The following is a 24,112-nucleotide window of genomic DNA, read 5'->3' as shown; positions in this document are numbered from 1 at the left end:
CCAGAGAAAGTATATTCCTGTTGGGTGAAAGGAAAGGCTGGTAGGTATAGGGAATGCTGGATGAATAAAGAAATTGAGGGTTTGGTTAAGAAAAAGAAAGAAGCATATGTCAGATATCTAAAGGATACATCGAGTGAAACCTTAGAAGAATATAAAGGCAGTAGGAGTATATTTAAGAGGAAAATCAGGAGGGCAAAAAGGGGACATGAGATCGCTTTGACAAATAGAGTTAAGGAGAATCTAAAGGATTGTTACAAATATATTAAGGACTAAAGGGTAACTAGGAAGAGAATAGGGCCCCTCAAAGATCAGCAAGGCGGCCATTGTGTGGAGCCACGGGAGATGGAGGATAGTAAATGGGAGACTGGTTAGCGAGGTTAGATCTCATGGAATACAGGGAGAACTAGCCATTTGAATACAGAATTGGCTCCGAAGTAGTGGATGGTGGTGAGGGTTGCTTTTCAGACTGGAGGCCTGTGACCAGTGGAGTGCCACTAGGATTGGTGCAGAATCCACTACTTTTTGTTATTTATATAAATGATTTGGATGCGAGCATAAAAGGTACAGTTCGTAAGTTTGCAGATGACACCAAAATTGGAGGTGTAGTGGACAGTGAAGAAGGTTACCTCAGATTACAACAGGATCTTGATCAGATGGGCCAGTGGGCTGAGAAGTGGCAGATGGAGTTCAATTCAGATAAATGCGATGTGCTGCATTTTGGGAAAGCAAATCTTAGCAGGACTTATACACTTAATGGTAAGGTCCTGAACAAAGAGACCTTGGAGTGCAGGTTCATAGCTCCTTGAAAGTGGAGTTGCAGCTAGAAAGGATAGTGAAGATAGTGGTCAGAGTATTGAGTACAGGAGTCAGGAGGTCATGTTGCGGCTGTACAGGACATTGGTTAGGCCACTTTTGAAATATTGCATGCAATTCTGGTCTCCTTCCTATTGGAAGGATGTTGTGAAACTTGAAAGGGTTCAGAAAAGATTCACAAGGATGTTGCCAGGGTTGGAGGATTTGAGCTATAGGGAGAGGCTGAATAGGCTGGGGCTGTTTTCCCTGGAGCATTGGAAGCTGAGGGGTGACCTTATAGATGTTTATAAAATCATGAGGGGCATAGATAAGATAAATAGACAAATCCTTTTCCCTGGGGTGTGGGAGTCCAGAACTAGAGGGGTGACAGGGGTAACTTATAAAAGAGACCTAAGGGGCAACGTTTTCACTCAGCGGGTGGTACGTGTATGGAATGAGCTGCCAGAGGATGTGGTGGAGGCTGGTACAATTGCAGCATTTAAAAGCCATCTGGATGGGTTTATGAATAGGAAGGGTTTGGAGGGATATGGGCCGGATGCTGGCAGGTGGGACTAGATTGGGTTGGGATATCTGGTCGGCATGGATGGGTTGAACCAAAGGGTCTGTTTCTGTGCTGTACATCTCTATGACTCTATGACTAATACCAGCTATTACTATCTCTGTGATAACATGTGCCCCTACCTGAGCTCATCTGCTGCAGAAACCCTCATCCATTCCCTGGACTCCAGACTCATCGTTTGCAAATTTTTCCCATCTCCACTCTTTATAAACAATAGTTTATCCAAAGCTCTGCTGACTTTATCCCATCCGTTCCATGTCCTCGTCATTCAATGTGAACCTTTTATTCACCTTTTACATTATGTTTTGATCTCCTCTTCAGTCCCTCCACAGGCACTGTGCCCCAACTCTTCTGTTACATCAATCACTGCATCAGTGCAGCATCCTGCATCCAGGCTGAACTGGAGCAGTTCATTGTTCCCTTCACCAATCTGTCGTTCACGCCACTTATCCCACCAACACCTTCAAACCCCCAGATACCTTCCCCTGCAACCGGAAAAGATGCAAAACCTGCTGGTACACCACCCCCCTCACCTCCATCCAGGGCCCCAAACAGTCCTTCCAGGTGAGACAGAGGTTCACCTGCCTCTCGTCCAACCTAGTTTACTGTATCCGGTGCTCCTGATGTAGTCTTTTCTACATCGGGGAGATCAAACATAAACTTAGGGGACAGTTCACCAAGCATCTCAGCCAGACCTGCAGGAGCTGACCTGACCTCCCAGTCACGGCCCATTTTAATTCCCTTTTCCACTCCCTTTCCGACTTGACCATCCTTGGCCTCCTGCATTGCCACAACGAATCAAACCGCAAATTGGAGGAACGACACCTCATCTTCCGCCTGGGCAGCCAACAGCCCGGAGGATCCAACATTGAGTTCTCCAATTTCAGCCCCTTCTCAGCCCCTCCCTCTTTATTCCATTCCTCCCTGCCACCAATCAGAATCATCCCTCCTATTGACCAACCAGGTTGTACCCTCTACCTGTCTTCACCTATCCCAACATCGCCACCCTGCCCCTGCCACCCCTTTATCTACAGCTCCCTCTACACACCCCCCCCCCCCACCCCCGCAGTCCTGAAGAAGGGTTACACCTGAAACGTCAACTTCTCCACCTCCTGATGCTGCCTGGCTTGCTGTGTTCTCCCAGCCTCCTGCTTGTCTACCTTTTGATCTCCAAGGGCATTATTTTAAAATTCGCATCCCCATGTTTAAATCTGTTCATGACATCACTGCATCATGTCTCTGCAGCCTACTATAGCTGCATAGCCCTTCTGAATTCTTTCAATTCTGGTCTCTTCAGAGCAGTAACTGTTTATTACACCACCACTGGCAGCTATGCCCTAAATTTAGGAATAAACATAATGAAAAGCTGAAACTCTCCTCCTCTATCTCTCAACCTTGCTAACTCATTCCTGAAATTCTTCCTCTTTGATCAAATTTTTGGTTACTTGTCATTTTATATGGATAGGTGGCATGTTTTATTTGATAATGTTCCTGTGAAACACATTTATTGATTATTATGTTAAAAGTGCTTTATAAATGCCCCTGTTTTTTCTCTTGCCATTTTGTTCGAGCTGTGACTGTTTAATCTATTCCTGCAGCTTACTGATAGCCTTTGCAATTTCCTTTGGCTTTCTAAAGAAATAATAGCTTCTTTTAGGTGTTTTGTGAAATATCATCACCAGGACCTCTAGATTTATATTCCAAATCATTGAACTACTCACTCAACAGCATAGATCCTGGAACTGGATCTTCAAGAAGATTTCATTCCACTCTGAGTTACTGCCCTTAACTCGTGTTCTGTTTATTGTCCTTTGAGTCACTTTTCAGTTCTCTCCTATATTCATCCTGATGTGTATTCAACCTTAGATATAAAGCTGCATTCTGTCCTCTTAAATCTTTTACTATTTACCAATAAAGTGTAAAAGTGTGTAGTGAGTGGGCCGAACACAGTTCATGACAATTTAATGGGACATATCACAGGCAGGGGTTGATCAGGCAGGAATAGTTCAAGTGGGTGTCAAAAAACAAAGGTGTACAATGAGTGGATGACAATCAGGTGGAGTTTATAGCGAGGGTGTGTGAATTGTTAAGGTTTTTAATGGGTAGGTGTCAATCAACAACTGTACATATTGAAAGGGTATCTATCAGACAGAGTGAATAACAACACTATGTCAAATGGGTAGAGTGTATAAGAAGGAAGCGAAAATCAGAAGATTTAAAAACAAGGGTGTGACAATTGAGTGGAGTGTACATACTCTGTGGTTATGAATCAAGTGAGTGAATAATGGGCACGCATCAATTGACAGAGTGTATAACATGTGGCAATCAAATAGGCAGAGTGTATAACAAGCAGATGTCAATCAATGCAGTGTATAATGACTGTGTGTCAATCGCTTGGAGATTATAATGAGTGGATGTCAATCAGACCAGTGTATAACAAGCAGATGTCAACCAGACAGAGCGCACAACAATTATGTCAATTGACAGTGTATAATGACTGTGTGTCATCAGGCTGAGTGATACATGAGCAGAGGTCACTTGGACTGGTTTACAATTAATAAGTTTAATTAGGATCACATGAACGCTGCAAACTCACAAACAGGGAAGGAGCAAAACATACTTGGCCCATCAGAACAACTGGAAAGGCTGTCAGAACCCATGGGTTCTCCCCCTCCACCTCGCATCGAAGTCTGAGGTGGACACAGCTGATGTCACAGCCTTGACATTTTTACTGCCTGAAGAAGAGGATGAATTTCTTCCTATCTTCACCCTACTCCTCAATGTCAGCATAATGAAACATTTGGCCATTGACTTCAGGAATCAAGATGGAGGGCATGCCCCTATCTACATCAATGGAGCTTGTTACGACACGGTGTAAACCCTCCTGGTTAATTTAAAACCAGCAACACAGAAAAGATTTATCCCTTGCAGTAATCTGCAAAGATCGAGTGGCCAAGAACTATTTAAAGTAAAAATTAACAACTTTATTTCTTAAAGTAAAATAGAGAATAATTAACTAACCAGTATTTACAGTTTCTTTCTCTAACCTATATTTTACCTTGCCTTCTATAATACTAGTCGGATAAAACTCTCAATTAAGATTTACAAAACAACACTTCTTATCTCAAAACCAGACATCTTCCTGTGTCTTCTTTTCTCCTTGTTAGAATTTTCTGTGTCACAAGTTACTGATCGAAAAGGTACTTTTAAGAGAGATTTTTTTCAAGCAGTCTAGTACATGCTAGGATTGGCAAGTCTTCTCTCAACTGTTCAATTTCCCCCTGGTATTATACCCCTGAGCATCGGATTGTGTCATTGGCTTTTAAGATTGTCAATATACTCAATTCAAACTTGACTGGAAATTGGTATTTTTATTGGGGTATAATTTAAACTGATTAGCCGAATTTGAATTTGTTTTTGTCTTCAGGCAACGAAACAATGAACTACTTGATTTGTTCAACCAGTGTTACATACACTGTTGCCTTATTGACAACACTTGGTAAAAACAATGACTGCAGATGCTGGAAACCAGATTCTGGAGATAGTCAGGTAGGACAAGTCCGGACAAGTCATGGGGACAGTGCTGAGCTGGAAGTTTGGAACTAGGGTGAGGTGGGGGAAGGGGAAATTTGGAAACTGTTGAAGTCCACATTGATGCCCTGGGGTTGAAGTGTCCTGAGGCAGAAGATGAGGCGTTCTTCCTCCAGGCATCTGGTGGTGAGGGAGCAGCGGTGCTGTGTCTGGTAGTTCTGCTGCTTTTAACTCACTTAAAGGTACACCCACATCTTCATAACAAGCTGTAGTGGAGATGATCGAGAGCGTCACATTCCTAGGAGTGATGCTCACCAACAATCTGACCTGCTCCACCCACCCTGATGCGACGGTCAAGAAAGCAAAACAATGCTTTTACGTCTTCAGGAGGCTAAGTAAATTTGGCATGTCCACAAGGACTCTTATCAATTTTTATTGATGCACCACAGAAAGCGTTCTATCCAGATCCTTCACAGCTTGGTATGCGCTTAGCTCAGAACCATAGAAACTACAGAGAGTTGTGAACACAGCCCAGTCCATCACGCAAGCCAACATGCCGTCCATCGATTCCATCAACACTTCTCACTCCTCAGAAAGGCAGCCAACATAATTAAAGATCCCTTCCACCCCAGCTATCATCTGTTCCAACCTCTTCCATCAGGCAGAAGATATCAAAGCTTAAACACACGTACCAACAAACTCAAGAATAACTTCTTCCCCACTGTTGTTTAATTCTGAATGGACCTCTTCAATTTCCATTTCAATGGACCTCTTAATGTTGACCTCGTTCTTTGTGCACCTTCTCTGCAGCTATAACATTGTATTCCTTGCTTTGTTCTGTTACCCCTATGCACTTTGTATGCTATGATCTGCCTGTACTACATGCAAAACAAAACTTTTCACCATACCTAGGTACATGTAACAAAATAAATAAAGCAAATCAAATGAACAGATTATACTGGATGCAAAACATTTTGTTTAATTAATTAAACAGTATGTGGGAACAGATCTGTTAAAATGTTATCTTGATTTATTAATTTATGGATTTAAAGCACTCTTAAAGAATGTAAAAGAATGAATCACTTTCAAATTTTGATTAAAAATGTTAAAAGATAATTTCATTTTGGAACAGCAACACGTTGAGGTCACTAAACTTATTGTTAATTCTATGGAACATAACTAGAGTAAGCTGGTTTATGAATACTAATATGGCTTCTAGTGAGATACCAATGCTGTTAATCTTAAAGAAAAAGGTGGTCATCATCATGTAGTTTATAGTTCATAGTAATATTTTGATGTGTGATTTTTATTTTTAAGATTGGCAATTACAGTGTTGATTGGAAGGTCTAGTAAACAACCCTAAAGTGAATGCAAATCTAACAAGCTGATGTTAATTGCAATTTAAAGGGTACCACGAGTATTTATGAGGTCAGATTTAAAGCAATAAAGGAATGGGTCACCTTCAGTTAGCCAAGAAAGTGCAGACAGTAAGTCTGAGGAGAATTGACAGACTTCATTAGAAATTTAAATTATTCATGCAGAATTCACTGTGAAGAGGTTTCACTTTGAAGCTAAGAAGTTAATTAATATAAATATCTATTGGACCTCTCAGCTAACTTCCTTTGCCATAGAGCTGAGTGATGCAGGGTGGAGCCTTGGTTGGAATCCTGGGGAGTTTTCTGTGGAGAAGACCTGGGTTCGATTCCTGACTCAGGTGACTGTCTGTGTGAGGTTTGCACATTCTACCAGCATTTGCGTGAGTTTCTTCCGGGTGCTCCGGTTTCATACCACAATCCAAAGATGTGTATGGCGGGTGAATTGGCCATGCTAAATTGTCCATAGTGTTAGATGCATTAGTCAGGGGTAAATGGGTGTGGATGGGTTACTCTTTGGGTCGGTGTGGACTTGTTGGGTCGAAAGGCCTGTTTCCATACTGTAGATAATCTAAACGTTTCTGTAAGGTCTTTGAGTTGGAGTGGAAAGCGCTTTGGTTATTGGGTATAAGGCCTGAGTTCAACTGGCAGAGAAAGCGAGAGTCTGTTAAGAGGTAAAAATAGCTATAGACCAGTGGCAAAAGTGTATTGAGTGGTTTCTTAGAAGAGTATATTCTGAAACCAAACAGGGAATATGGAAAAGAAAGAGTATGGAAGCATGGGAAGGGTTAAAGCATGAAGACCACTGGTGATTTGTCTGTGGAAGGCAGGATGGGATAAGAAGTTGAAACTTTATTGCTGGAACAGCACAGCAGGTCAGGCAGCATCCAGGGAACAGGAGATTCGACGTTTCGGGCACAGGCCCTTCCTTCGAGGAGAAAGTGAGGTCTGCAGATGCTGGAGATCAAAGTTGAAACTTTATTGCTGGAACAGCACAGCAGGTCAGGCAGCATCCAGGGGAAACTTTATTGCTGGAACAGCACAGCAGGGAAACTTTATTGCTGGAACAGCACAGCAGGGCCTGTGCCCGAAACGTCGAATCTCCTGTTCCCTGGATGCTGCCTGACCTGCTGTGCTGTTCCAGCAATAAAGTTTCAACTTTGATCTCCAGCATCTGCAGACCTCACTTTCTCCTCGAGGATGGGATAAGAATAATGGAATGCTCTTACACCAATTAGCAGAGTAAAGTTAAGGCTGAAAGGTCACTATGACTAGTTGAGATAACTGTTAGTAGAGGTAGTCTCCATGTTAAGTGTCATTATGACAAGATTGGGACCATAAATATTTGGGGCATGACATTAAATATCTAATTAATAGTTAGTAAAGTCAGCTTGAGACAGGAGACTATTGTAATAGATGGAATAGCTAAATATCTATCATGACAGGTTAGCCTGGAATGGAAGATCACTGTAGCAAAGGTGATAATAAATATCTAATCATGACATTAGGAAAATATTAAGTAGAGTCTGGAACGAAAGACCATCGTTGCAAGAATTAGCACTAAATATCTCACTAAATATTTAAATTTTAGAATAACATTAAGTAGAATGTACAACTAAAGAGATAATGGGAACTAATATCGCTGGTTTATTGTGTAGCTAGAGTGAGGTAATTTGATTAATATAGTTGGACATGCTGATAAGCTAACAGAAACATGTTTAAAAAAAATATAAAAAACCATGGATGCTGACGTTCGGAGGTATTTGAGAATCTGCTTTCTCAGTGTCACGGTTTTTTGTTTGCAAATAAAAGACCTACTTCTTGAAGACTTCGCTGCATCTTCTGGTGATTCTCTACATTTTCTCCACGACAGGAACAGGTTATTTGATTGATTTGATTTGATTTATTGTAGTCACATGTACCTAAGTACAGTGAAACGTTTTGTTTTTTTGAGCTGTATAGGCAGATCATAAGAAACAAGGACATTCAGATCAGAGGGTACTTTGAGCGAGACATACAAGATTACAACTGCACAGAAGGTGCAGAAAGCATGATCAACATTAGCAAGATCAACATTATTTGAAATTAGAGGAGTCCATTCATCAGTCTAATAATGGCAGGGAAGAAGCTGTTCTTGAACTTGCTGCTGCATGTGTTCAAGCTTCTGTATCTTCTACCTGCCAGAAGAGGTTGTAGGAGAACCTTATCACAGATCTTTGCTGGCAGCCTTTTCCGTGGCAAGAGTTGTGTAAATGGAGTCCATGGACTGGAGGTTGTCTTCTGTGGTGGTCTGGACTGTGCACACCATGTTCTGTAGTCCCTTACAGTCCTGGGCAGAGCTGGGGCCATACCAGGCCATTATGCATCCAGACAGTAAGCTTTCTATAGTGCCTCTGAGAAAGTGATGACGGTACTTATGAACATGCCAAATTTCCTAAGTCGCTTGAGGAAGAAGAGGCACTGTTGTGCCTTTTTAACTATAGCATCGACGTCCAGGACAGTTTGTTGGTTATTGTCATTCCTGCTTTAGATTGAGTAACATATAATAAGACAGAATGAAGAAATTACCTCATCACAAAGGATGCTGCAGATAAGAGTGATCAAGGTGTAATAGAATTTTACAATCAGTTTGAGGGTCAGCAAGTTTAACCCAAAACTAGTGTTGTACCTTTCCAGTTGTCCTTAGTTAAGCTTGAAGGCAGCGTGGTTAAAGCTGAGTAAAGATATGAGACAGTAGTGAAGCGATGCCATATCATTTAATAAGAAATTTTGTGATTCTTGATAAAAAATATATTCCATTGATAAAGAATGGCTCTATGAGAAGGATGCACAACTTTGGTCAACTAGAGAAGTTAAGGATGGTACCAAATTGAAAGCAAAGATGCACAATTCTTCAAAGATTAGTGGGAGGCGAAAGGATTGGGAAAAAAGTTAGATACCAGTAAATGATGACAAACAAAAAAGCAGAGGAAGAAATTGGAGTATGAGAAAAAAAACTAACAACAAATATAAAAACAGAACAATAAAATCTTCTGAAAATACATAAAAGGAATAGAATAGCTAAAGTAAGCATAGATCACTAAGAAGGGGAGACTGGAGAATTAATAATGGTAAATAAGAAAATGACAGAAATGCTGGTACAATTACAACATTTAAAAGACAGCTGAGTAGGTATATGAATAGGAAGGGTTTAGAGGGATACGTCCCAAAACCTGGCAAGTGGAACTAGATTAACTTAGGATATCTGGTCGGCATGGAAGAGTTGGACTGAAGGGTCTGTTTCCATGGTTTATGTACAGTAGAATAGCTTCCTTGCTACAAGGTGAGAGACATTTGTTGCAGTGATCTGCTGTTGATCTGGGACGAGCAAACCCTGGGGGAACCAGGAGTATAAGCAGCACGATGGTGTTAGGGGTGTTAGCACGGATGAAATGATATCACTCCGAGCCCAGAGTGCGGTTCAACAATCGGTAACGTTTATTGATACAGTAACACCAGCGGAGACCAACCGAGGTCCGAATCTCGGCTGTTCTTATAAGCAGCACGATGGTGTTAGGGGTGTTAGCACGGATGAAATGATATCAGTCCGAGACCAGAGTGCGGTTCAACAATCGGTAACGTTGATTGATACAGTAACACCGGCGGAGACCAACCGAGGTCCAAATCTCTGCTGTTCCCGCACGCTGCTACACATTATATACCTTTCTTTGTCAGGATGTGAGGATTTTGAGTATGAATGGGATGAAGTCATGGTTAGTGTCTGGCCTAGTGTGGATTTGATCTGTCCTCTGGCTCCCATCTCCCGGTCAGGTGGGCAGACCGGCAGCTGCTGAGTTCTGTGGGTTTAAGCTGCGGCTGCCGTTTAAAACACAAAATGAATTCCTATAGTTTTACCGATGTAGGCATAGTCCTGTGGCAAATGCGGGGCGGCTCTGATGCCCACTTGCAGGGGAATCAGTCAGTATGGTGTGGCCCTACATTTCAGTGACAGAGAAATTTGCCTTGCAGACAAAGGTCTATGTTACAAGCACAGACCTCAGCTTGGGCAGCATTATAGCCCAGTTCAGCATCAGCATTGGCAGCATTATAGCACTGTTCAGCATCTGTCTGAGGGGTTCACAGATAGGTCATTAGCCATTCTTTCTGGGGATATCCGTTATCATCCATGTGCCAGCCCTGGAGATGATGTGGTCTGGAGATGGGGCCAGTAATACTGGAGGAATCTGGAAGTTGTGTAGAATGTATGAGCATTAGCAGCTCCATGGATAGATAGATTGATTTGATTTATTGTCACATGTACCTAAGTACAGTGAAAAGCTTTGTTTGCGAGCAGTACAGGCAGATCACGGTCATAAAGGACATACAGATCATAGGGTACTTCGAGTGAAGCATATAGATTACACTGCACAGGATGTACGCGAAGCAAGATCAACATTATTTTAAGGTAGAGAATCCATTCATCAGTCTAATAACAGCAGGGAAGAAGTTATACTTGTACCTGCTGATGTGGGTGTTGAAGCTTCTGTACCTTGTGTCTGACAGAAGAGGTTATAGGGGAGCATTATAGGGGTGCGACGGATCTTTGATGATGTTAGCAGCCTTTCAGTGTCAAGGTGCCGTGTAAATGGAGTCCATGGATAGAAGGTTAGCTTCCGTGATTGTATGGGCTGTGCACACAACTTCTTTAGTTTGTTGCATTCCTAAACAGGGCACTTGATGTACCAGACCGTTATGCACCCAGACAATATGCTTTCTGTGGTACATGTATAAAACTTGGTGAGGGTCCTTATGGACATGTTGAATTTCCTGAGCCGCCTGTGGAAGAAGAGGCATTGTTGTGCCTTTTTTAACTGTCACATCTACGTGGGAATTCCAGGACAGGTTTTCAGTTATCGTCACTCCGAGAAACTTGAAACTCTCAACCTTCTCAACCCCTGCTCCAGAGATGTAGATGGGAGCTTGTTTTCCTCATTTCATTCTGAAGTCAATTCTTTAGTTTTGCCAACATTGAGAGTGAGGATCTTATCATTGCACCACATCACCAAGCCCTCTGCGTCCTTTCTGTATTCTGACTTGTCATTGTTTGATATCTGTTCTAGCATGGTATTGTCATCAGTAAACATGTAGGTGGTGTTCATTTGGAATTTGGCTACATAGCCATGGGGGTACAGGGAGCACAGTAGGGGGTTGAGAATGGCAAATAAACATCAGCACATGAAGAGGGGAACCAGGGTCTTCAGGGTCTATAGAGAAATGGTGTGCAGAAGATTTTCCAATTCTTTCTGGATGAGTGATGGACAAAGCAGAAGATATCTCTGCATGACTAGAGAACTGGTCACATCCATCTGCTACCTCCTGCCGACAGATCTGCAGCCTCAAGGCATGGGAAGGAAGAGCTATGCCTGTGGGCCTGACGGTCACATCAGCCCTGAACTTCCTCATCGTCGTCCCCTTCCAAGTTCAACTGCAGATTTCTGTGGCACCTCACAAACTACAGCTCAAAAACCTTTTCTTGAGTTCCCCAATGGCCTTTAAGTGAAAGCAATCATTAGTCCAGTTCACCATGACCCACACAGCTAACCTCCCTAAGCCCTGGGAGTTGCAGCTATTGCTGGGTTCCTTCAGGTGCAAGGGGGCACTCCCATAGTACTCAGGGCTCCATGGCATCATCCAGCCAGATTCCTAAACAGCAAGGGGCTCCACTCCCTTTACCTCCAGCTCATTTATGACCACAGTCAACAATTCCTGCAGAAATATGTCCACTATCAACACATTATCCTCTCCAGACTGATCTCAAAACGCCGAGGTCCTGGCTCCACCCTCTGCAACTGGATCCTCAGCTTCCTGACGCACAGACCACAATCAGTGAAGATAGACAACTACACGTCCTCTGCAATAACACAGCTGGAGCCTGGGAACCTCATATCCCTGATTCTGCCATCTTTGCTCTTGTTCACCTTCATCTCCCTAGTCTTGTCAATACTAAGACAGCTGCAGGGTTCAGTGGTTCACATATCTGGCATGGAATTACTGATTAGATTCCCTACAGTATGGAAACTGGCCATTTGGCCCAACAAGTCCATACCCATCCTCCGGAGGATAACCCACCCAGTCAAATTCCCCTACCCTATATTTACTCCTGACTAATGCACCTAACACTATGGGCAATTTAGCATGGCCAATTAACATAACCTGCACATCTTTGGACTGTGGGAGGAAACCGAAGCACCCAAATTAAACCCACGCAGACACAGGGAGAATGTGCAAACCCCACACAGATAGTTGCCCAAGGACGGAATTGAACCTGGGTCCCTGGCGCTGTGAGGCAGCAGTGCTAACCACTGAGCCACCGAACCACCCATTTGATGTGAAAGAAGAGTAAGAATACAATGTATGCTTTGCATTTGGCAACTTGTAGTCAGTGGTAATGTTGGGACCTATTCAGGATGAAAGCTAGCTGTCCCACCCACCAGTTGTACATGGAAACGTACAACCTACATATCCATGGCTGCTCTCCCCTTTCCTGATGCTGCCAAATGCAAAATCTTTGTGCTCTTTTTCCTGACATTGCTGTGCATGCATGTATCAAGTAGCATAGTTTGGATCGATCTGCCCTGTTTACTCCTCCAGCCCGACACATTGGTAGGATCAGTCCACATAATTCTTTTGTGACCAAGTGGTTACTTCTCATTTGCATGAGCTTGTGAATGGTCCTGTGCAAACAATTGCACATTCATCCATCCCCCACACCTCAGGAGAAAGTGGGGACTGCAGATGCTGGTGATCAGAGTCAAAAAGTGTGGTCCTGGAAAAGCACAACTGGTCAGGCAGCATCCGAGAAGCAGGAGAATCAACATTTCAGGCATAAACCCTTCATTCCCTACATCTCAACCCACCACTATTAGCACTGCTGGTGGACCTCCCCCCACTTGTGAAAAGTTAAGAAATGAATGGGACGGAGCTATTTACAGCATTTCAACATTCAAGGACCCTTAATATGCAATGGTTGCTTAACTTCAATGCAAAGGCCTTCTGGAATTGCTCACACAAACGCTTTTGGCACTTATAGTTTCACTATCTTGATTAGGGATATCATGTTTTGTGATGTTTGTGTCCAAACACATATGCACATATCTGGGGTCCCTTTCTCTTATGCTACGTACTGTCCAAAACCGTCCTCTGGAAAACAACTGATGCAATTTTGGCTCTTTCACCCTCACCCACCCTTTTCAAGTACATTTTCCTCCCCATAACTTTTGCTGGACTTGCCCTTCCATCGCCCATTACTTCTGTCTTCCTCCAATTTCACCCCCCAACCCGTTGACTATCAACCCTTCCACCATCTCTTTGGATATTTCTGCTCTTTTCCCCAGTCCTCATTGAAATCCCATGTTCAGACTCATTCTTACACTCACCCCGTCATTAAGTTCCACAGCTCTCTCTCCCTCCCCCTCACGCCAACTTATCCCATTCTGTTCCCTGTTCTTGTCATGGATATGGAGGTTGTACTTTTCCATGTACAGCTGGTGGGTGGGACAGCAAGCTTTCATTCTGTTCTGTTGCTCTTTCAGTTCCATTCCCTCCCTTTCCTTTACACCCAGCCCAGCTTTCTGTCGTTTTTTGTCAATGCTCCTTTTGATCTTGTTTTAGACGAATTCCTCATTTAAGTTGGTTCCCTCTTTTTCGCATGGACAGAGTAATGGGCCCCTTGAGATTTCATCCCTGACACTTTAAGTGTATGATGGTAGATTGCATAAAAATAAAACGTTTGAGCTCAAACTCTGCAAGTGTTTGTGCAAAGAAATGGCTTTTTCCTGAGGCAGTCAAGTTAGTGAAGATATTTTCCCTTTCCAGAGGCTGAATGAGGCATTGGACATCAATAGACACACACCTCATATATATAATTGGGTTTTTGCACAAATGTATTTCCTATTTTTGGCAAAAATAAAGTTGCACCCATGAATGAAATTCTAGCAGGCTCGGGTGTTAATAGGTATTCATGAAACGTTAATGAATGCAAAACAGGTTATTGCCAACTGCAATTAGGAAATCCAACACATCTGAAAAATTCCAAGAACAAACTAACAAACGCTTAACATCCTGTTTGCAAATTAACATCTGACCTCCTGCCCAATTGAGCTCATCTGCCTACCTTTGAAAAAAGCTCTGGAAGACCAATAAAATTGTACCTCGGAGTCAAGATGTAATCAGCCACTTTGGAAGGATGGAGAGCTGAGATCTTAATTTTTCTCCCAACTTGTAGTTTTGATGGTGAGAGGCCACATTGCAATGCAGTGCAGCAGAAGTCTAGTAGCGCTGTGAGGAAGCATGTCCTATTCTTCAAGAGGCTTTTGAGTATTTAGTCTCCATGTTCAGCTTTTCCATTCAACCAAGGCTATCTTGGTGATCCAGTGATGTGTTTGAACCATGAAATGGTGCAACAGTTCTCAAATGTCTCAATGGCAAATTATCAGATATTCCATTAGTATCTAGAATTCCATTACTGCCAAATATTTCATGTAGGACCTTGGTATCTGTGTTTGTGGTGTTGAAGTGTAATTTCTTTACTTTGATGCATTGAGAGAAATAAGGGGTCACTTATAAACAAAAGCCATCCTTCAACCACAAACAGGTCAGTTCCAAAACACTCCGAACACTGGGTGGGAAAGATATTTGGAATCAATAATTCTTCTCTTTCATGGCTAAGTCTGTCTTGAGACTAACAAACTATTATAAGGTCTACCATCTGTTGAGTGATTCCTGGACACCATACTGAAGCTTGCCCAGGTGTCCTTGATGTATCTTGCCTGTATTAGTTCTCAGTGAAAGAGGGATTATGAATCTGTCATCACAAAGTAATAGATCATCAAAAATAGTAAGCCGTTGCCTGTTTTTAAAACAGATTTTCATAATTAAGCAAACAGGTTTATTTTCAAACCAATATGGGGATAAATTTGGGATCCTTTCTCTGTCCCGCTCTGATGAATGTAAGCTTTGTTTCTGTTGCTGGCCACAACATTGTTGTTGCGTGAGTTTGTGAATTCAGTTCTCCAGCAATTCTTTATCAACTAAGCTTGTCAACAGTCACTCAGGGGAAGGCATCTGCTGATATCTGTAATTAGACTTGCAAGTACTTGGTCTTTAACAAAACGTACAGACGTAAATCTCATGAGACAAAGGCAAAATCATTGTATACACGGGCGCACTTTTTGCCAATTCCTTTTCAACTAATAATGAGATCAGTAGTTTATAATTGGTCTCAACAAGAACAATGAGATCCAGTTTGTAATCTGAAAATCTGACACTTTAGTGAAAGGGCTACCTTTTTAACAAACACATATTGGGTTTCTGTATCAAATAACCATTACAATGTGGAGGATACTGGTTTTACACATTTATTTGGCAGCTCTTTGAAGAGAACTTCTCCAATATCTGTGACAGAACCATTCACAGTAAAAATATTGGGGAATAATGGGTTGCATTGGGCTAAGGCATTTGCAAAACTCAGTATGTCCTTGACCTTCTGAAATGCCTCTTCTTGATATGCATTCCTCCATTCTTCAGACCTCTTGAGGAAGTGGGTTAAGAGTTCAATGATGGTTGCCAGGTTGGATAAAAATTTTGCTAACTGCTTTACCGTTTCCAGAAATCTTTAAGTCATATATAAGTTTGGAATAGGAAACTCTTTTACTGTCTTTGTTTTCTGGGGATCTGTCTTTATGCCATCTTCATCAATGATACGTCCGAGAAATTAAATGGAGTCCTTGGAGAACTCTCATTTCTCATTATGCAAGTGAGGGTTAACATAAAGTAATCATCAAATGCTCTTACAATATTGTCAAAGGCTGCAGCTTCCTCTCTTACATCCTGTTTTATAACGTGATCTACTATTGGACCTACAGAGGACAGAAATGTGTGCATTTGTTCATTCCTGTAATTCTGAAATGCTTCTGTTTGAATTGCCTCTTCCATAAAGTCCAGTTCAGTTCCCTCTCTGATCTAGTTGTAGTTTATAATCCGCTTGTAGGTGTGAAATCTTCTCCATTGTGGTTGTATTTCAGTGTATCTCACTTCACTGTATTTGTTCACAACTTGAATAAAGGAATAAATAGTTATTCATCCATGCTTGCAGGCAGCACAAGCTTGGTAGAGATAGTAAGGTGTGTAAATGGAACAGGAAGTTAGGATGAGACATAGATTAAATGAGTGGACAATAGCTATGCCAGTTGTCACAGACACCCTCCTAATAAATTTACCAAGTTACAACTTCCACAGAGTATGGGGGGATAGATATCCCAGATTTTAAGTGATATCAAGTAAGTGCTCTACTGTCCTATATGAGTGACTGGGTGTGGAAGGATCCAAGGTCAATGTGGCTTGACATTGAGGCCTCCCAGTTAAGGTCCAGTCCTTAATTTGCTGTTTATGGATAGGATGAAATCTGTTACTGAGCATTGTAGAAGCCCGATTGTCATCAACACGGTTAAAGTGTGGGTACTGATGCAGCAGGGCATGAGACCTCACCATTTACCCCCTTAGTTGGAGGCCCAGAATTCAGGCTGGGATCAATGGATTCTGGCTTTAAAGTAGGAGGTCAAGGGAATCAGTATAAATTGAGCTAATTTAAACTATTTTGCTAAGTTCAATTATTTATCAAATTATAACAGAGAAAAGGTTGTTCCGTATCTTTGTGATAGTTTTGATTTGTTTCGTAAGAGTAGTCGGTAGTTTATTGTTAATGTTTTTGTAATATAAGATTGTTATACTATCTTTTGTATTTTTAAAATAAAAAAAAACATTTTGATTTAAAAAAACTATGCTAGTTGGTGTTTAATGTAGGAACACGTGAGATCAATCATTTTAGATCACAGAAAGATACATCCATTTATCTTCTAACTGGTGAGAAACTAGGGAGTATAGAGAAGCAAAAACATTTGTGAGTTCAAATACAAAACTATTAGACAAGTATAAAAGGGCAGACAAATATGATAATAAAATATCTCAAGAGGTCTTGCTTCAGTGGTATACAGTATTGGTCAGACCTCCATCTTGAGTAATGCAGTTAGTTTTGTGCACTGCACCTCAATAGGAATATGGGCTGAATCTTGCTTTTTTTTGGCTAAGTATGAGACATGGTATTTTCTTGAGGGATACTCACCATGGGTCTAGCAAGATCTCTCTCCATATCTCACCAATTCCAACTCATTAACTGCCTACACTATTACTACAGCGTTTGTTATATCCAACTCTAGCCTATCTTACCATACTCTGTTCCAAAAACAACTCCCCTCTTCCCAGATATCTGCCAAAATTCCAGCATCCCTGGTAGCTGTGCCATATTTAACAGGACACCCAGACAAGCACTGGCATTCCAAAGCCGCCAATCTCAGATCAAGGACAGAGTCTGAACATGTCAGGACGTTAACATGGCGATTCTCTGACAGGAGCTTTGAGGTCCTGGTTGAGGACCCCTCTTCCCAGAGGACACCAGACGAGGCTGTGGCACAAGATCTCAGTAGCAGTATTCTTGCTAAGGTTTTATTTTTCTCCTTCCGAGCTCCATTGGCAGCAGCAACGTCCAGAACCAGAGGTCAAGGTGCGGCACAGTGATTGTTGCAGTTCTGCTGAGCAGCTGAAGGCTCCACTGTAGTAAAGATTGTCACATGGGTCAGCATGAAGGAATGGCCAGTTGTGCTATAGGAAGGCGTAGAGGCTAAAGGTGTTTTTTGCTTAGAAAGCTGCTGTGTATCAGTGCATGTCCTTTGTTTTGTTAGAGATATTGTTCACTGTAGCAAAATAAGTGCCACACTCTTCCTGCTGCCATCTGTCTTACTCTATCTCTGTTCTCCCCAAATGCTTTGTCATTCTTACTATTGCCTGCCGCATCTCCCCTCCCTTCTTCTCTATCCTGGAGGACACAGCCCATATAGGGGGCCAACAGCCTCATGGTAATATTGTTGGAATATTAATCATAGACCCAAGTAATGTTCTGGGTACCAGGGTTTGAATTGTGGAAGATGATAACAATTAAAAAAACTTAGAGTTAAGAGTGATTGCTGATTGTTGGAAAGCCCATCTGGTTCACTAATGTCCTTCAGGGAAACTGCCATCCTTAACTAGTCTGGCCTACGTGTGATTCGAGACCCAGAGCAATGTGGCTGACTCTTAACTGCTCTCTGGGCACTTAGGCATGAGCAGTTAATGCTGGCCTAGCCAGTGACACCTTCTTCATATGAATGAATAATAAAAATACCAGGGCAGAAAGGTAGAGGGTGGTCTGGCATTCTACTACTTGATCCCTAAGAGGAGAGAATTCTGCCCCTCTCAGGAGGTGACCGAGACTGTGCTTGTGGGGATGTTGAGACAACCAGGTCCCACTCTTCATTCCGTTGCAGTTCTCACAGGAACCCCACGTCCATAGCGCATCACTTCTAACCGGCAGCCACGCTGCTATCTCTCTCTTTTATATCGCAGATCCTGTCAACATTTCCACCGGCTCTGGAGAGAAACAGTCAGCTATCCAGCACTTCACCCTCCGATGGCGAGAGAGAAACAAGCCCCTCAGAAGAAGCATTGACAAGGCAACCTCCTGCCTCTCCCACCAGCCCTCTAACACACACCTCAGTGGGAAAGTTTGCCTTAGAAAGTGTGGGGCAATAACTGGTGAGCACCTCACCATAACAATGCAGGCAGCTGGCACTGGGAGGGCAGGCAGACACCAGATACCTGCTCAGCCCCAGGCAGGAGAAGACATGGTGGTGTGGGGAATCAGGGACTTTGACCAAATGCACTGGGAAGAACAGCAGCAGCAAAATGGCATGTTGGAGGGAGTGGCCCCTATTGCCCAGAAGCTGCAGCCGTGCAGTGATTGTCCATCTGTGTCCGTGGACCCTCAGGATCTACTCGATAGGCACATGTGCCCAGACTCTATTGCCTCAGCCACTGGTTCTCAGGACTGAAGGCATGGTGACAGAGGGATGGGAACCAGGTGTGCACTCTGCATGACCCCATCCTCTCCAGGAGACAGTGCAGTGCCTGGACATAGCCTGCCAGAGAAGGAACCACACACAGCAATCTCCTCTCAGGACACTTCAGAGGAGGCTGAGGCCTCCCCCTCCCACCGCCTAAAACAAGGGACATAACATAAAATTGGATTCATGCTTGAGGGAAATTAATATTAACTATTTCCCTACGTATTCCTAAAACAAGTTTGTTAATTTGGTTCTTATCTAATAAAATGGGCTCATCTAATTTTACAATCCATTCTCTGTTGGTTAAGCTGCTGTCTGGAGTTGCAGAATGTTGTTAAAGTGTTTCAAACAATGAAAATTTGATAGACTGCTTACAAAAAATCTATTTTTTTTCTTGTGGGGACAGGCAGGACAAAAGGCCACTATTTGAGCCAATAAGACATATTCTACAACTGAAATAAACCTCTCTCCTAGAGCCATGTCTTCACCAAGAGGACAACGTGGTCTTTGTTTGCAAATTGTCACCTATTTTTCAGTACTATCCGAGCCATAGGTGAGCAGAATTCTCAATTACAAATGCATACATACTTAAAGTTAATGCACTTGTTATAACAACAATGCCTGTGTGAAATTGTATAATGGATTGCAAAAGCACACTTAGGATTTCAGTAACAAGCATATTGTAAGTTTGTAAATGAAATTCTGCAATGAGATTCGATTCTCTTACAGGCATTTTATCTATTACAACAATTACATGATGTTCTCAGCAGAGGGAGACAGGATACAGGGCAGAAGGAGCTGCTGTGATTGTAAATCCATATTCAAAGTGATCTCTGTAATTTAAGGTCTAACTGCTGATATCTGCTGCATGTTAACAAGTAATACCTGTAATGCAATTGGAGAAATATAAATGGCTACAAGTGTACGGTAATTATTGTCTCAAACTTGGGCTTGGACTTTCAAATGAATTTTGAAAACCCACTTTATGCACTTTTTTACCTTCCCCAAAATTTCACACCAAACACATGTGGGATTTTGCCTGGGGTTGTTGTTCTCCCACACAAGACTTGTGTTTGCAGGGCATAGTTTGTTTTACTGGGTGCAAAGGCAAGCTGGTTAGAAGGCCTACCTCTATTCCCAGAATATTTTAAAGTGTGAAACCTCACCCTTGTACATACATACCCCATGGTTTTCCGTCATCCTCCATAGCCATTTACCTCGAATCCACTACATACAGTCCACAGAGGCTACGTAAGACATTCGAAATTAGTTTAAATGCAGTTGCCATCAATAAAATTGTGTGACAACCTCTTAAAATTCTCATTCAAACACACTACCATTGATACTGCAAAAAAGCTTTTCCACTGAAAAGACATCATTATTTAGGTTGTTTTTGATGTGGTTTCTGTTTGTGTACACAATCAAAGCTGACTACGTTATCACAACCCCATAAAGTCAGTCCCTTGAAAAGCTGTCATCTGGCTGTTGGATGTTAGAACTCAGCCAAGTATTCATTTTGGTTACAGTTTTCAAAACATTATCTTCCCAAGTCCAAAGGCTGAAATTGAAAGAAATGGTGTCATCTGCATTTAAACAGATTGTCTGCCAATCAGTGGAGGGGAGCAAGTGTTAAAGTTGTTTTAAATGCCCAAATTTTGGGATTATTTTCTGTCAGAATTGTCTGCAGATTTAAATCCCAGTGTTATTCCCGATGGAAAGTATTTTACAACACTTTTTTTTCAACATTTTTGAAAGCGTTATGGCACTTTGTCTAATGGAAATACTGTAATGTATTTCAATGCTTACACATTACTGGTTACTGTAATAGCTTTCTCGAGTCTTTATCCATTTAAATAATATGCAGCTCCTCTATTCTTCCTGTAAAAGTAGCCTCAAATTTTCCTGCATTACATTCCATCTGCCAAGCTCTAGCCAGATCACTTAACCTGACCACATGCCTATGTAATCCCTTTGTGTCACCCTCACCATTTCCCTTCCCACCTATTTTGTGTCTTGGCTACTGACTACGCACGTTCACTTTCCTCAGCCAAGTCATTAATATATATTGTAAATATATTTTGTAAATATATTTTGTAAATATTTGTGGCCCCAACACTGATCTCTGTTGTATCCTACTACTAACTGATTTCTATCCTGCAAATCCTTTCATTATCCCAACTCTATTTATAATAATAGACTATTCTCAACACTACTGGTTCTTGGGAGAAAGTGAGGACTGCAGATGCTGGAGGTCAGAGTTGAAAAGTGTGGCACTGGAGAAGTACAGTAGGTCAGGCAGCATCTGAGGAGCAGGACATTCCTGATGAAGGGGTATGCCTGAAACTCTGACTCTCCTGATCCTAGGATGCTGACTGACCTCTGTGTTTTTCCAGCACCACTTTTCGACTATTGGTTCTTATCTGATTAAAAGTCTCTTTATGTGTGATATCTTATTGCATGCCTTTTAGAAATCCGAACATGTTACATCTACTTGTTCCCCTTTATCCATACTACTTGTTACCTCCTCAAAGAATTTTGATAATTTTGTCAGGTATGATTTCTTCTTCATGAAGCCACATTGACTCTACTTGAATATGTTATGAATTTCTAAATGTTGTGCTGTAACACCCTTTGTAATAGAATCTAACATTTTCCCAATGACAGATGTTAAGCTAGTTGGCCTGTAGTTACCTGTTTTTTATTTTCTCTTATTTACATTACAATCCCATCTACTAGACTAGACGGGATTGTGGTTCACAAAGAGGTGTTAGCAATTCTGGAAAGTGTAAAAATAGCTAAGTCCCTTGTCCGGATGAGATTTATCTAGGATTCTCTGGGAAACCAGGGAGGAGATTGTATCGCCTTTGGCTTTGATCTTTATGTCATCATTATCTACAGGAATAGTGCCAGAAGACTGGAAGATAACAAATGTTGTTCCCTTGTTCAAGAAGGGGAGTAGAGACAACCCTGGTAATTATAGACCAGTGAGCCTTACTTTGGTTATGGGTAATGTGTTGGAAAAGAAGGCATACAGTGTGTTAGCTTTTATTAGTAGAGAGATTGAGTTTCAGAACCATGTAGTCATGCTGCAACTGTACAAAACTCTGGTGCAGCCACACTTGGAGTGTTGCATATAGTTCTGGCCACCACATTATAGGAAGGATGTGGAAGCTTTGGAAAGATTTACTAGGATGTTGCCTGGTATGGAGGGAAGGTGTTACGAAAGGCTTAGGGACTTCTTCAGTAACAAATATGAGACATGTTTCCATGCAGCTCAGGCAAACCTTTCCATACAGAAATCAGTTTTCACAGTATTAACTCAATGCTACCTTGGACAGAAGAAGGTTGAGAGGTGACTTAATTGAGACATAGAAGGTAATCAGAGGGTTAGATAGGGTGGACAGTGAAAGCCTTTTTCTTTGTATGGTGATGGCTAGCATGAGGGGACATAGCTTTAAATTGAGGGATGATAGATATAGGACAGATGTCAGAGGTAGTTTCTTTACTCAGAGGGTAGTAGGGACTGCAACTTCAAGGGCATTTAAGTGGTCATTGGATAAACATATATAGATGAAAATGGAATAGTGAAAGTTAGATGGGCTTCAGATTGGTTTCACAGGTTGGTGCAACATCGAGGGCTGAATGTCCTCTACTACGCTGTAATGTTCTACGTTCTATTGGTAGTTTTCCAATTGTCTGGGTCTTTTCCAAAGTCTAAGGGCTCTTGAAAAATTACTTTCAGTGCACCCAGTACACCTGTAGCTACTTCCTTTGGTGTCCTAGAATGCAACTGTCTGATTCAGAGGTCTTGTTAGCCTTTAGCCCCATTAGTACCACCATTTAACAAAATCTACCCAACTCAATACTTTGTGTTTTTCCATCATTCTTGTTTCAAATCTCCAGATTTCGAATGTTACATGTGGCTGTTCACTAATACTTGGAAAGTACAGATATTGATATTGTGGGCAAACATTTAAATACATTTGTACACCATTTCTTTGCCTTATTAGCAAGCCACTTCAATTCAGTAGATCAGTGTCACAAGCACAGGATAGTCACAAGGTAATACTGTGAAAACTGATTTCTGTATGGAAAGGTTAGCCTGAGCTGCATGGGAACATGTCTCATATTTGTTACTGAAGGGAGTGGTTATCAGTCTGAGAGGACAAAATGACCTATGATACAAGGGATATTGAAGCACTGAAGAAAGTGCAGAAAAGATTTGCAAAAATATTACCAGGTGGTCGGTCCAATTTCATTCCTTTCTAGCAGCTGATGCTTATGAGGCCATTTCAGAGGATAGTTATCAGTCAACCACATCGCTGTGGGTCTGGAGTCACATATGGGCCAGACAAGATAAGGACAGCAATAAGGGCATAATGAACCAGATGGGTTTTTACAGTATTCAACAACAGTTTCACAGTCATCATTGGACACTCAATTTCTCACACCGGTGGGGGGGGGAACTTATCCCGGCTCTCACACATTGATCACAGGGGGAGGGGGTTATCCCGGCTCTCACACCGGGATCACGGGGGAGGGAGGGTTATCCCGGCTCTCACACCGGGATCATGGGGGGAGGGGGAGGGGGTTATCCCGGCCCTCACACCGGGATCACGGGGGGAGGGGGTTATCCCGGCCCTCACACCGGGATCATGGGGAGGAGGGGGTGATCCCGGCTCTCACACCGGGATCACAGGAGAGGGAGGGTTATCCCGGCTCTCACACCGTGATCCCGGCCCTCACACTGGGATCACGGGGGTGAGGGGGTATTTAAAATTTGGGCAGCACGGTGGCGCAGTGGTTAGCACTGCTGCCTCACAGCACCAGAGACCCGGGTTCAATTCCTGACTCAGGCGACTGAC

At 42.3% G+C, this 24,112-nt stretch overlaps 1 long non-coding RNA gene across 1 annotated transcript; it reads left to right on the top strand.

Moving 5' to 3' along the window:
- The first annotated feature begins 6,535 nt into the window (after positions 1-6,535).
- On the top strand, positions 6,536-19,779 carry LOC122539477. Its single transcript, XR_006309101.1, has 3 exons — positions 6,536-6,617; positions 18,751-18,939; positions 19,654-19,779. It is a non-coding gene; the product is annotated as an uncharacterized LOC122539477 (long non-coding RNA).
- The last annotated feature ends 4,333 nt before the right edge of the window (positions 19,780-24,112 follow it).

The sequence above is a fragment of the Chiloscyllium plagiosum genome, chromosome 2 (genome assembly GCF_004010195.1).
Source record: "Chiloscyllium plagiosum isolate BGI_BamShark_2017 chromosome 2, ASM401019v2, whole genome shotgun sequence".
NCBI classification, from domain to species: domain Eukaryota; kingdom Metazoa; phylum Chordata; class Chondrichthyes; order Orectolobiformes; family Hemiscylliidae; genus Chiloscyllium; species Chiloscyllium plagiosum.
The sequence above is the reverse complement of the archived record's forward strand: the minus strand, read 5'-3'. Positions and strand labels throughout refer to the sequence as shown.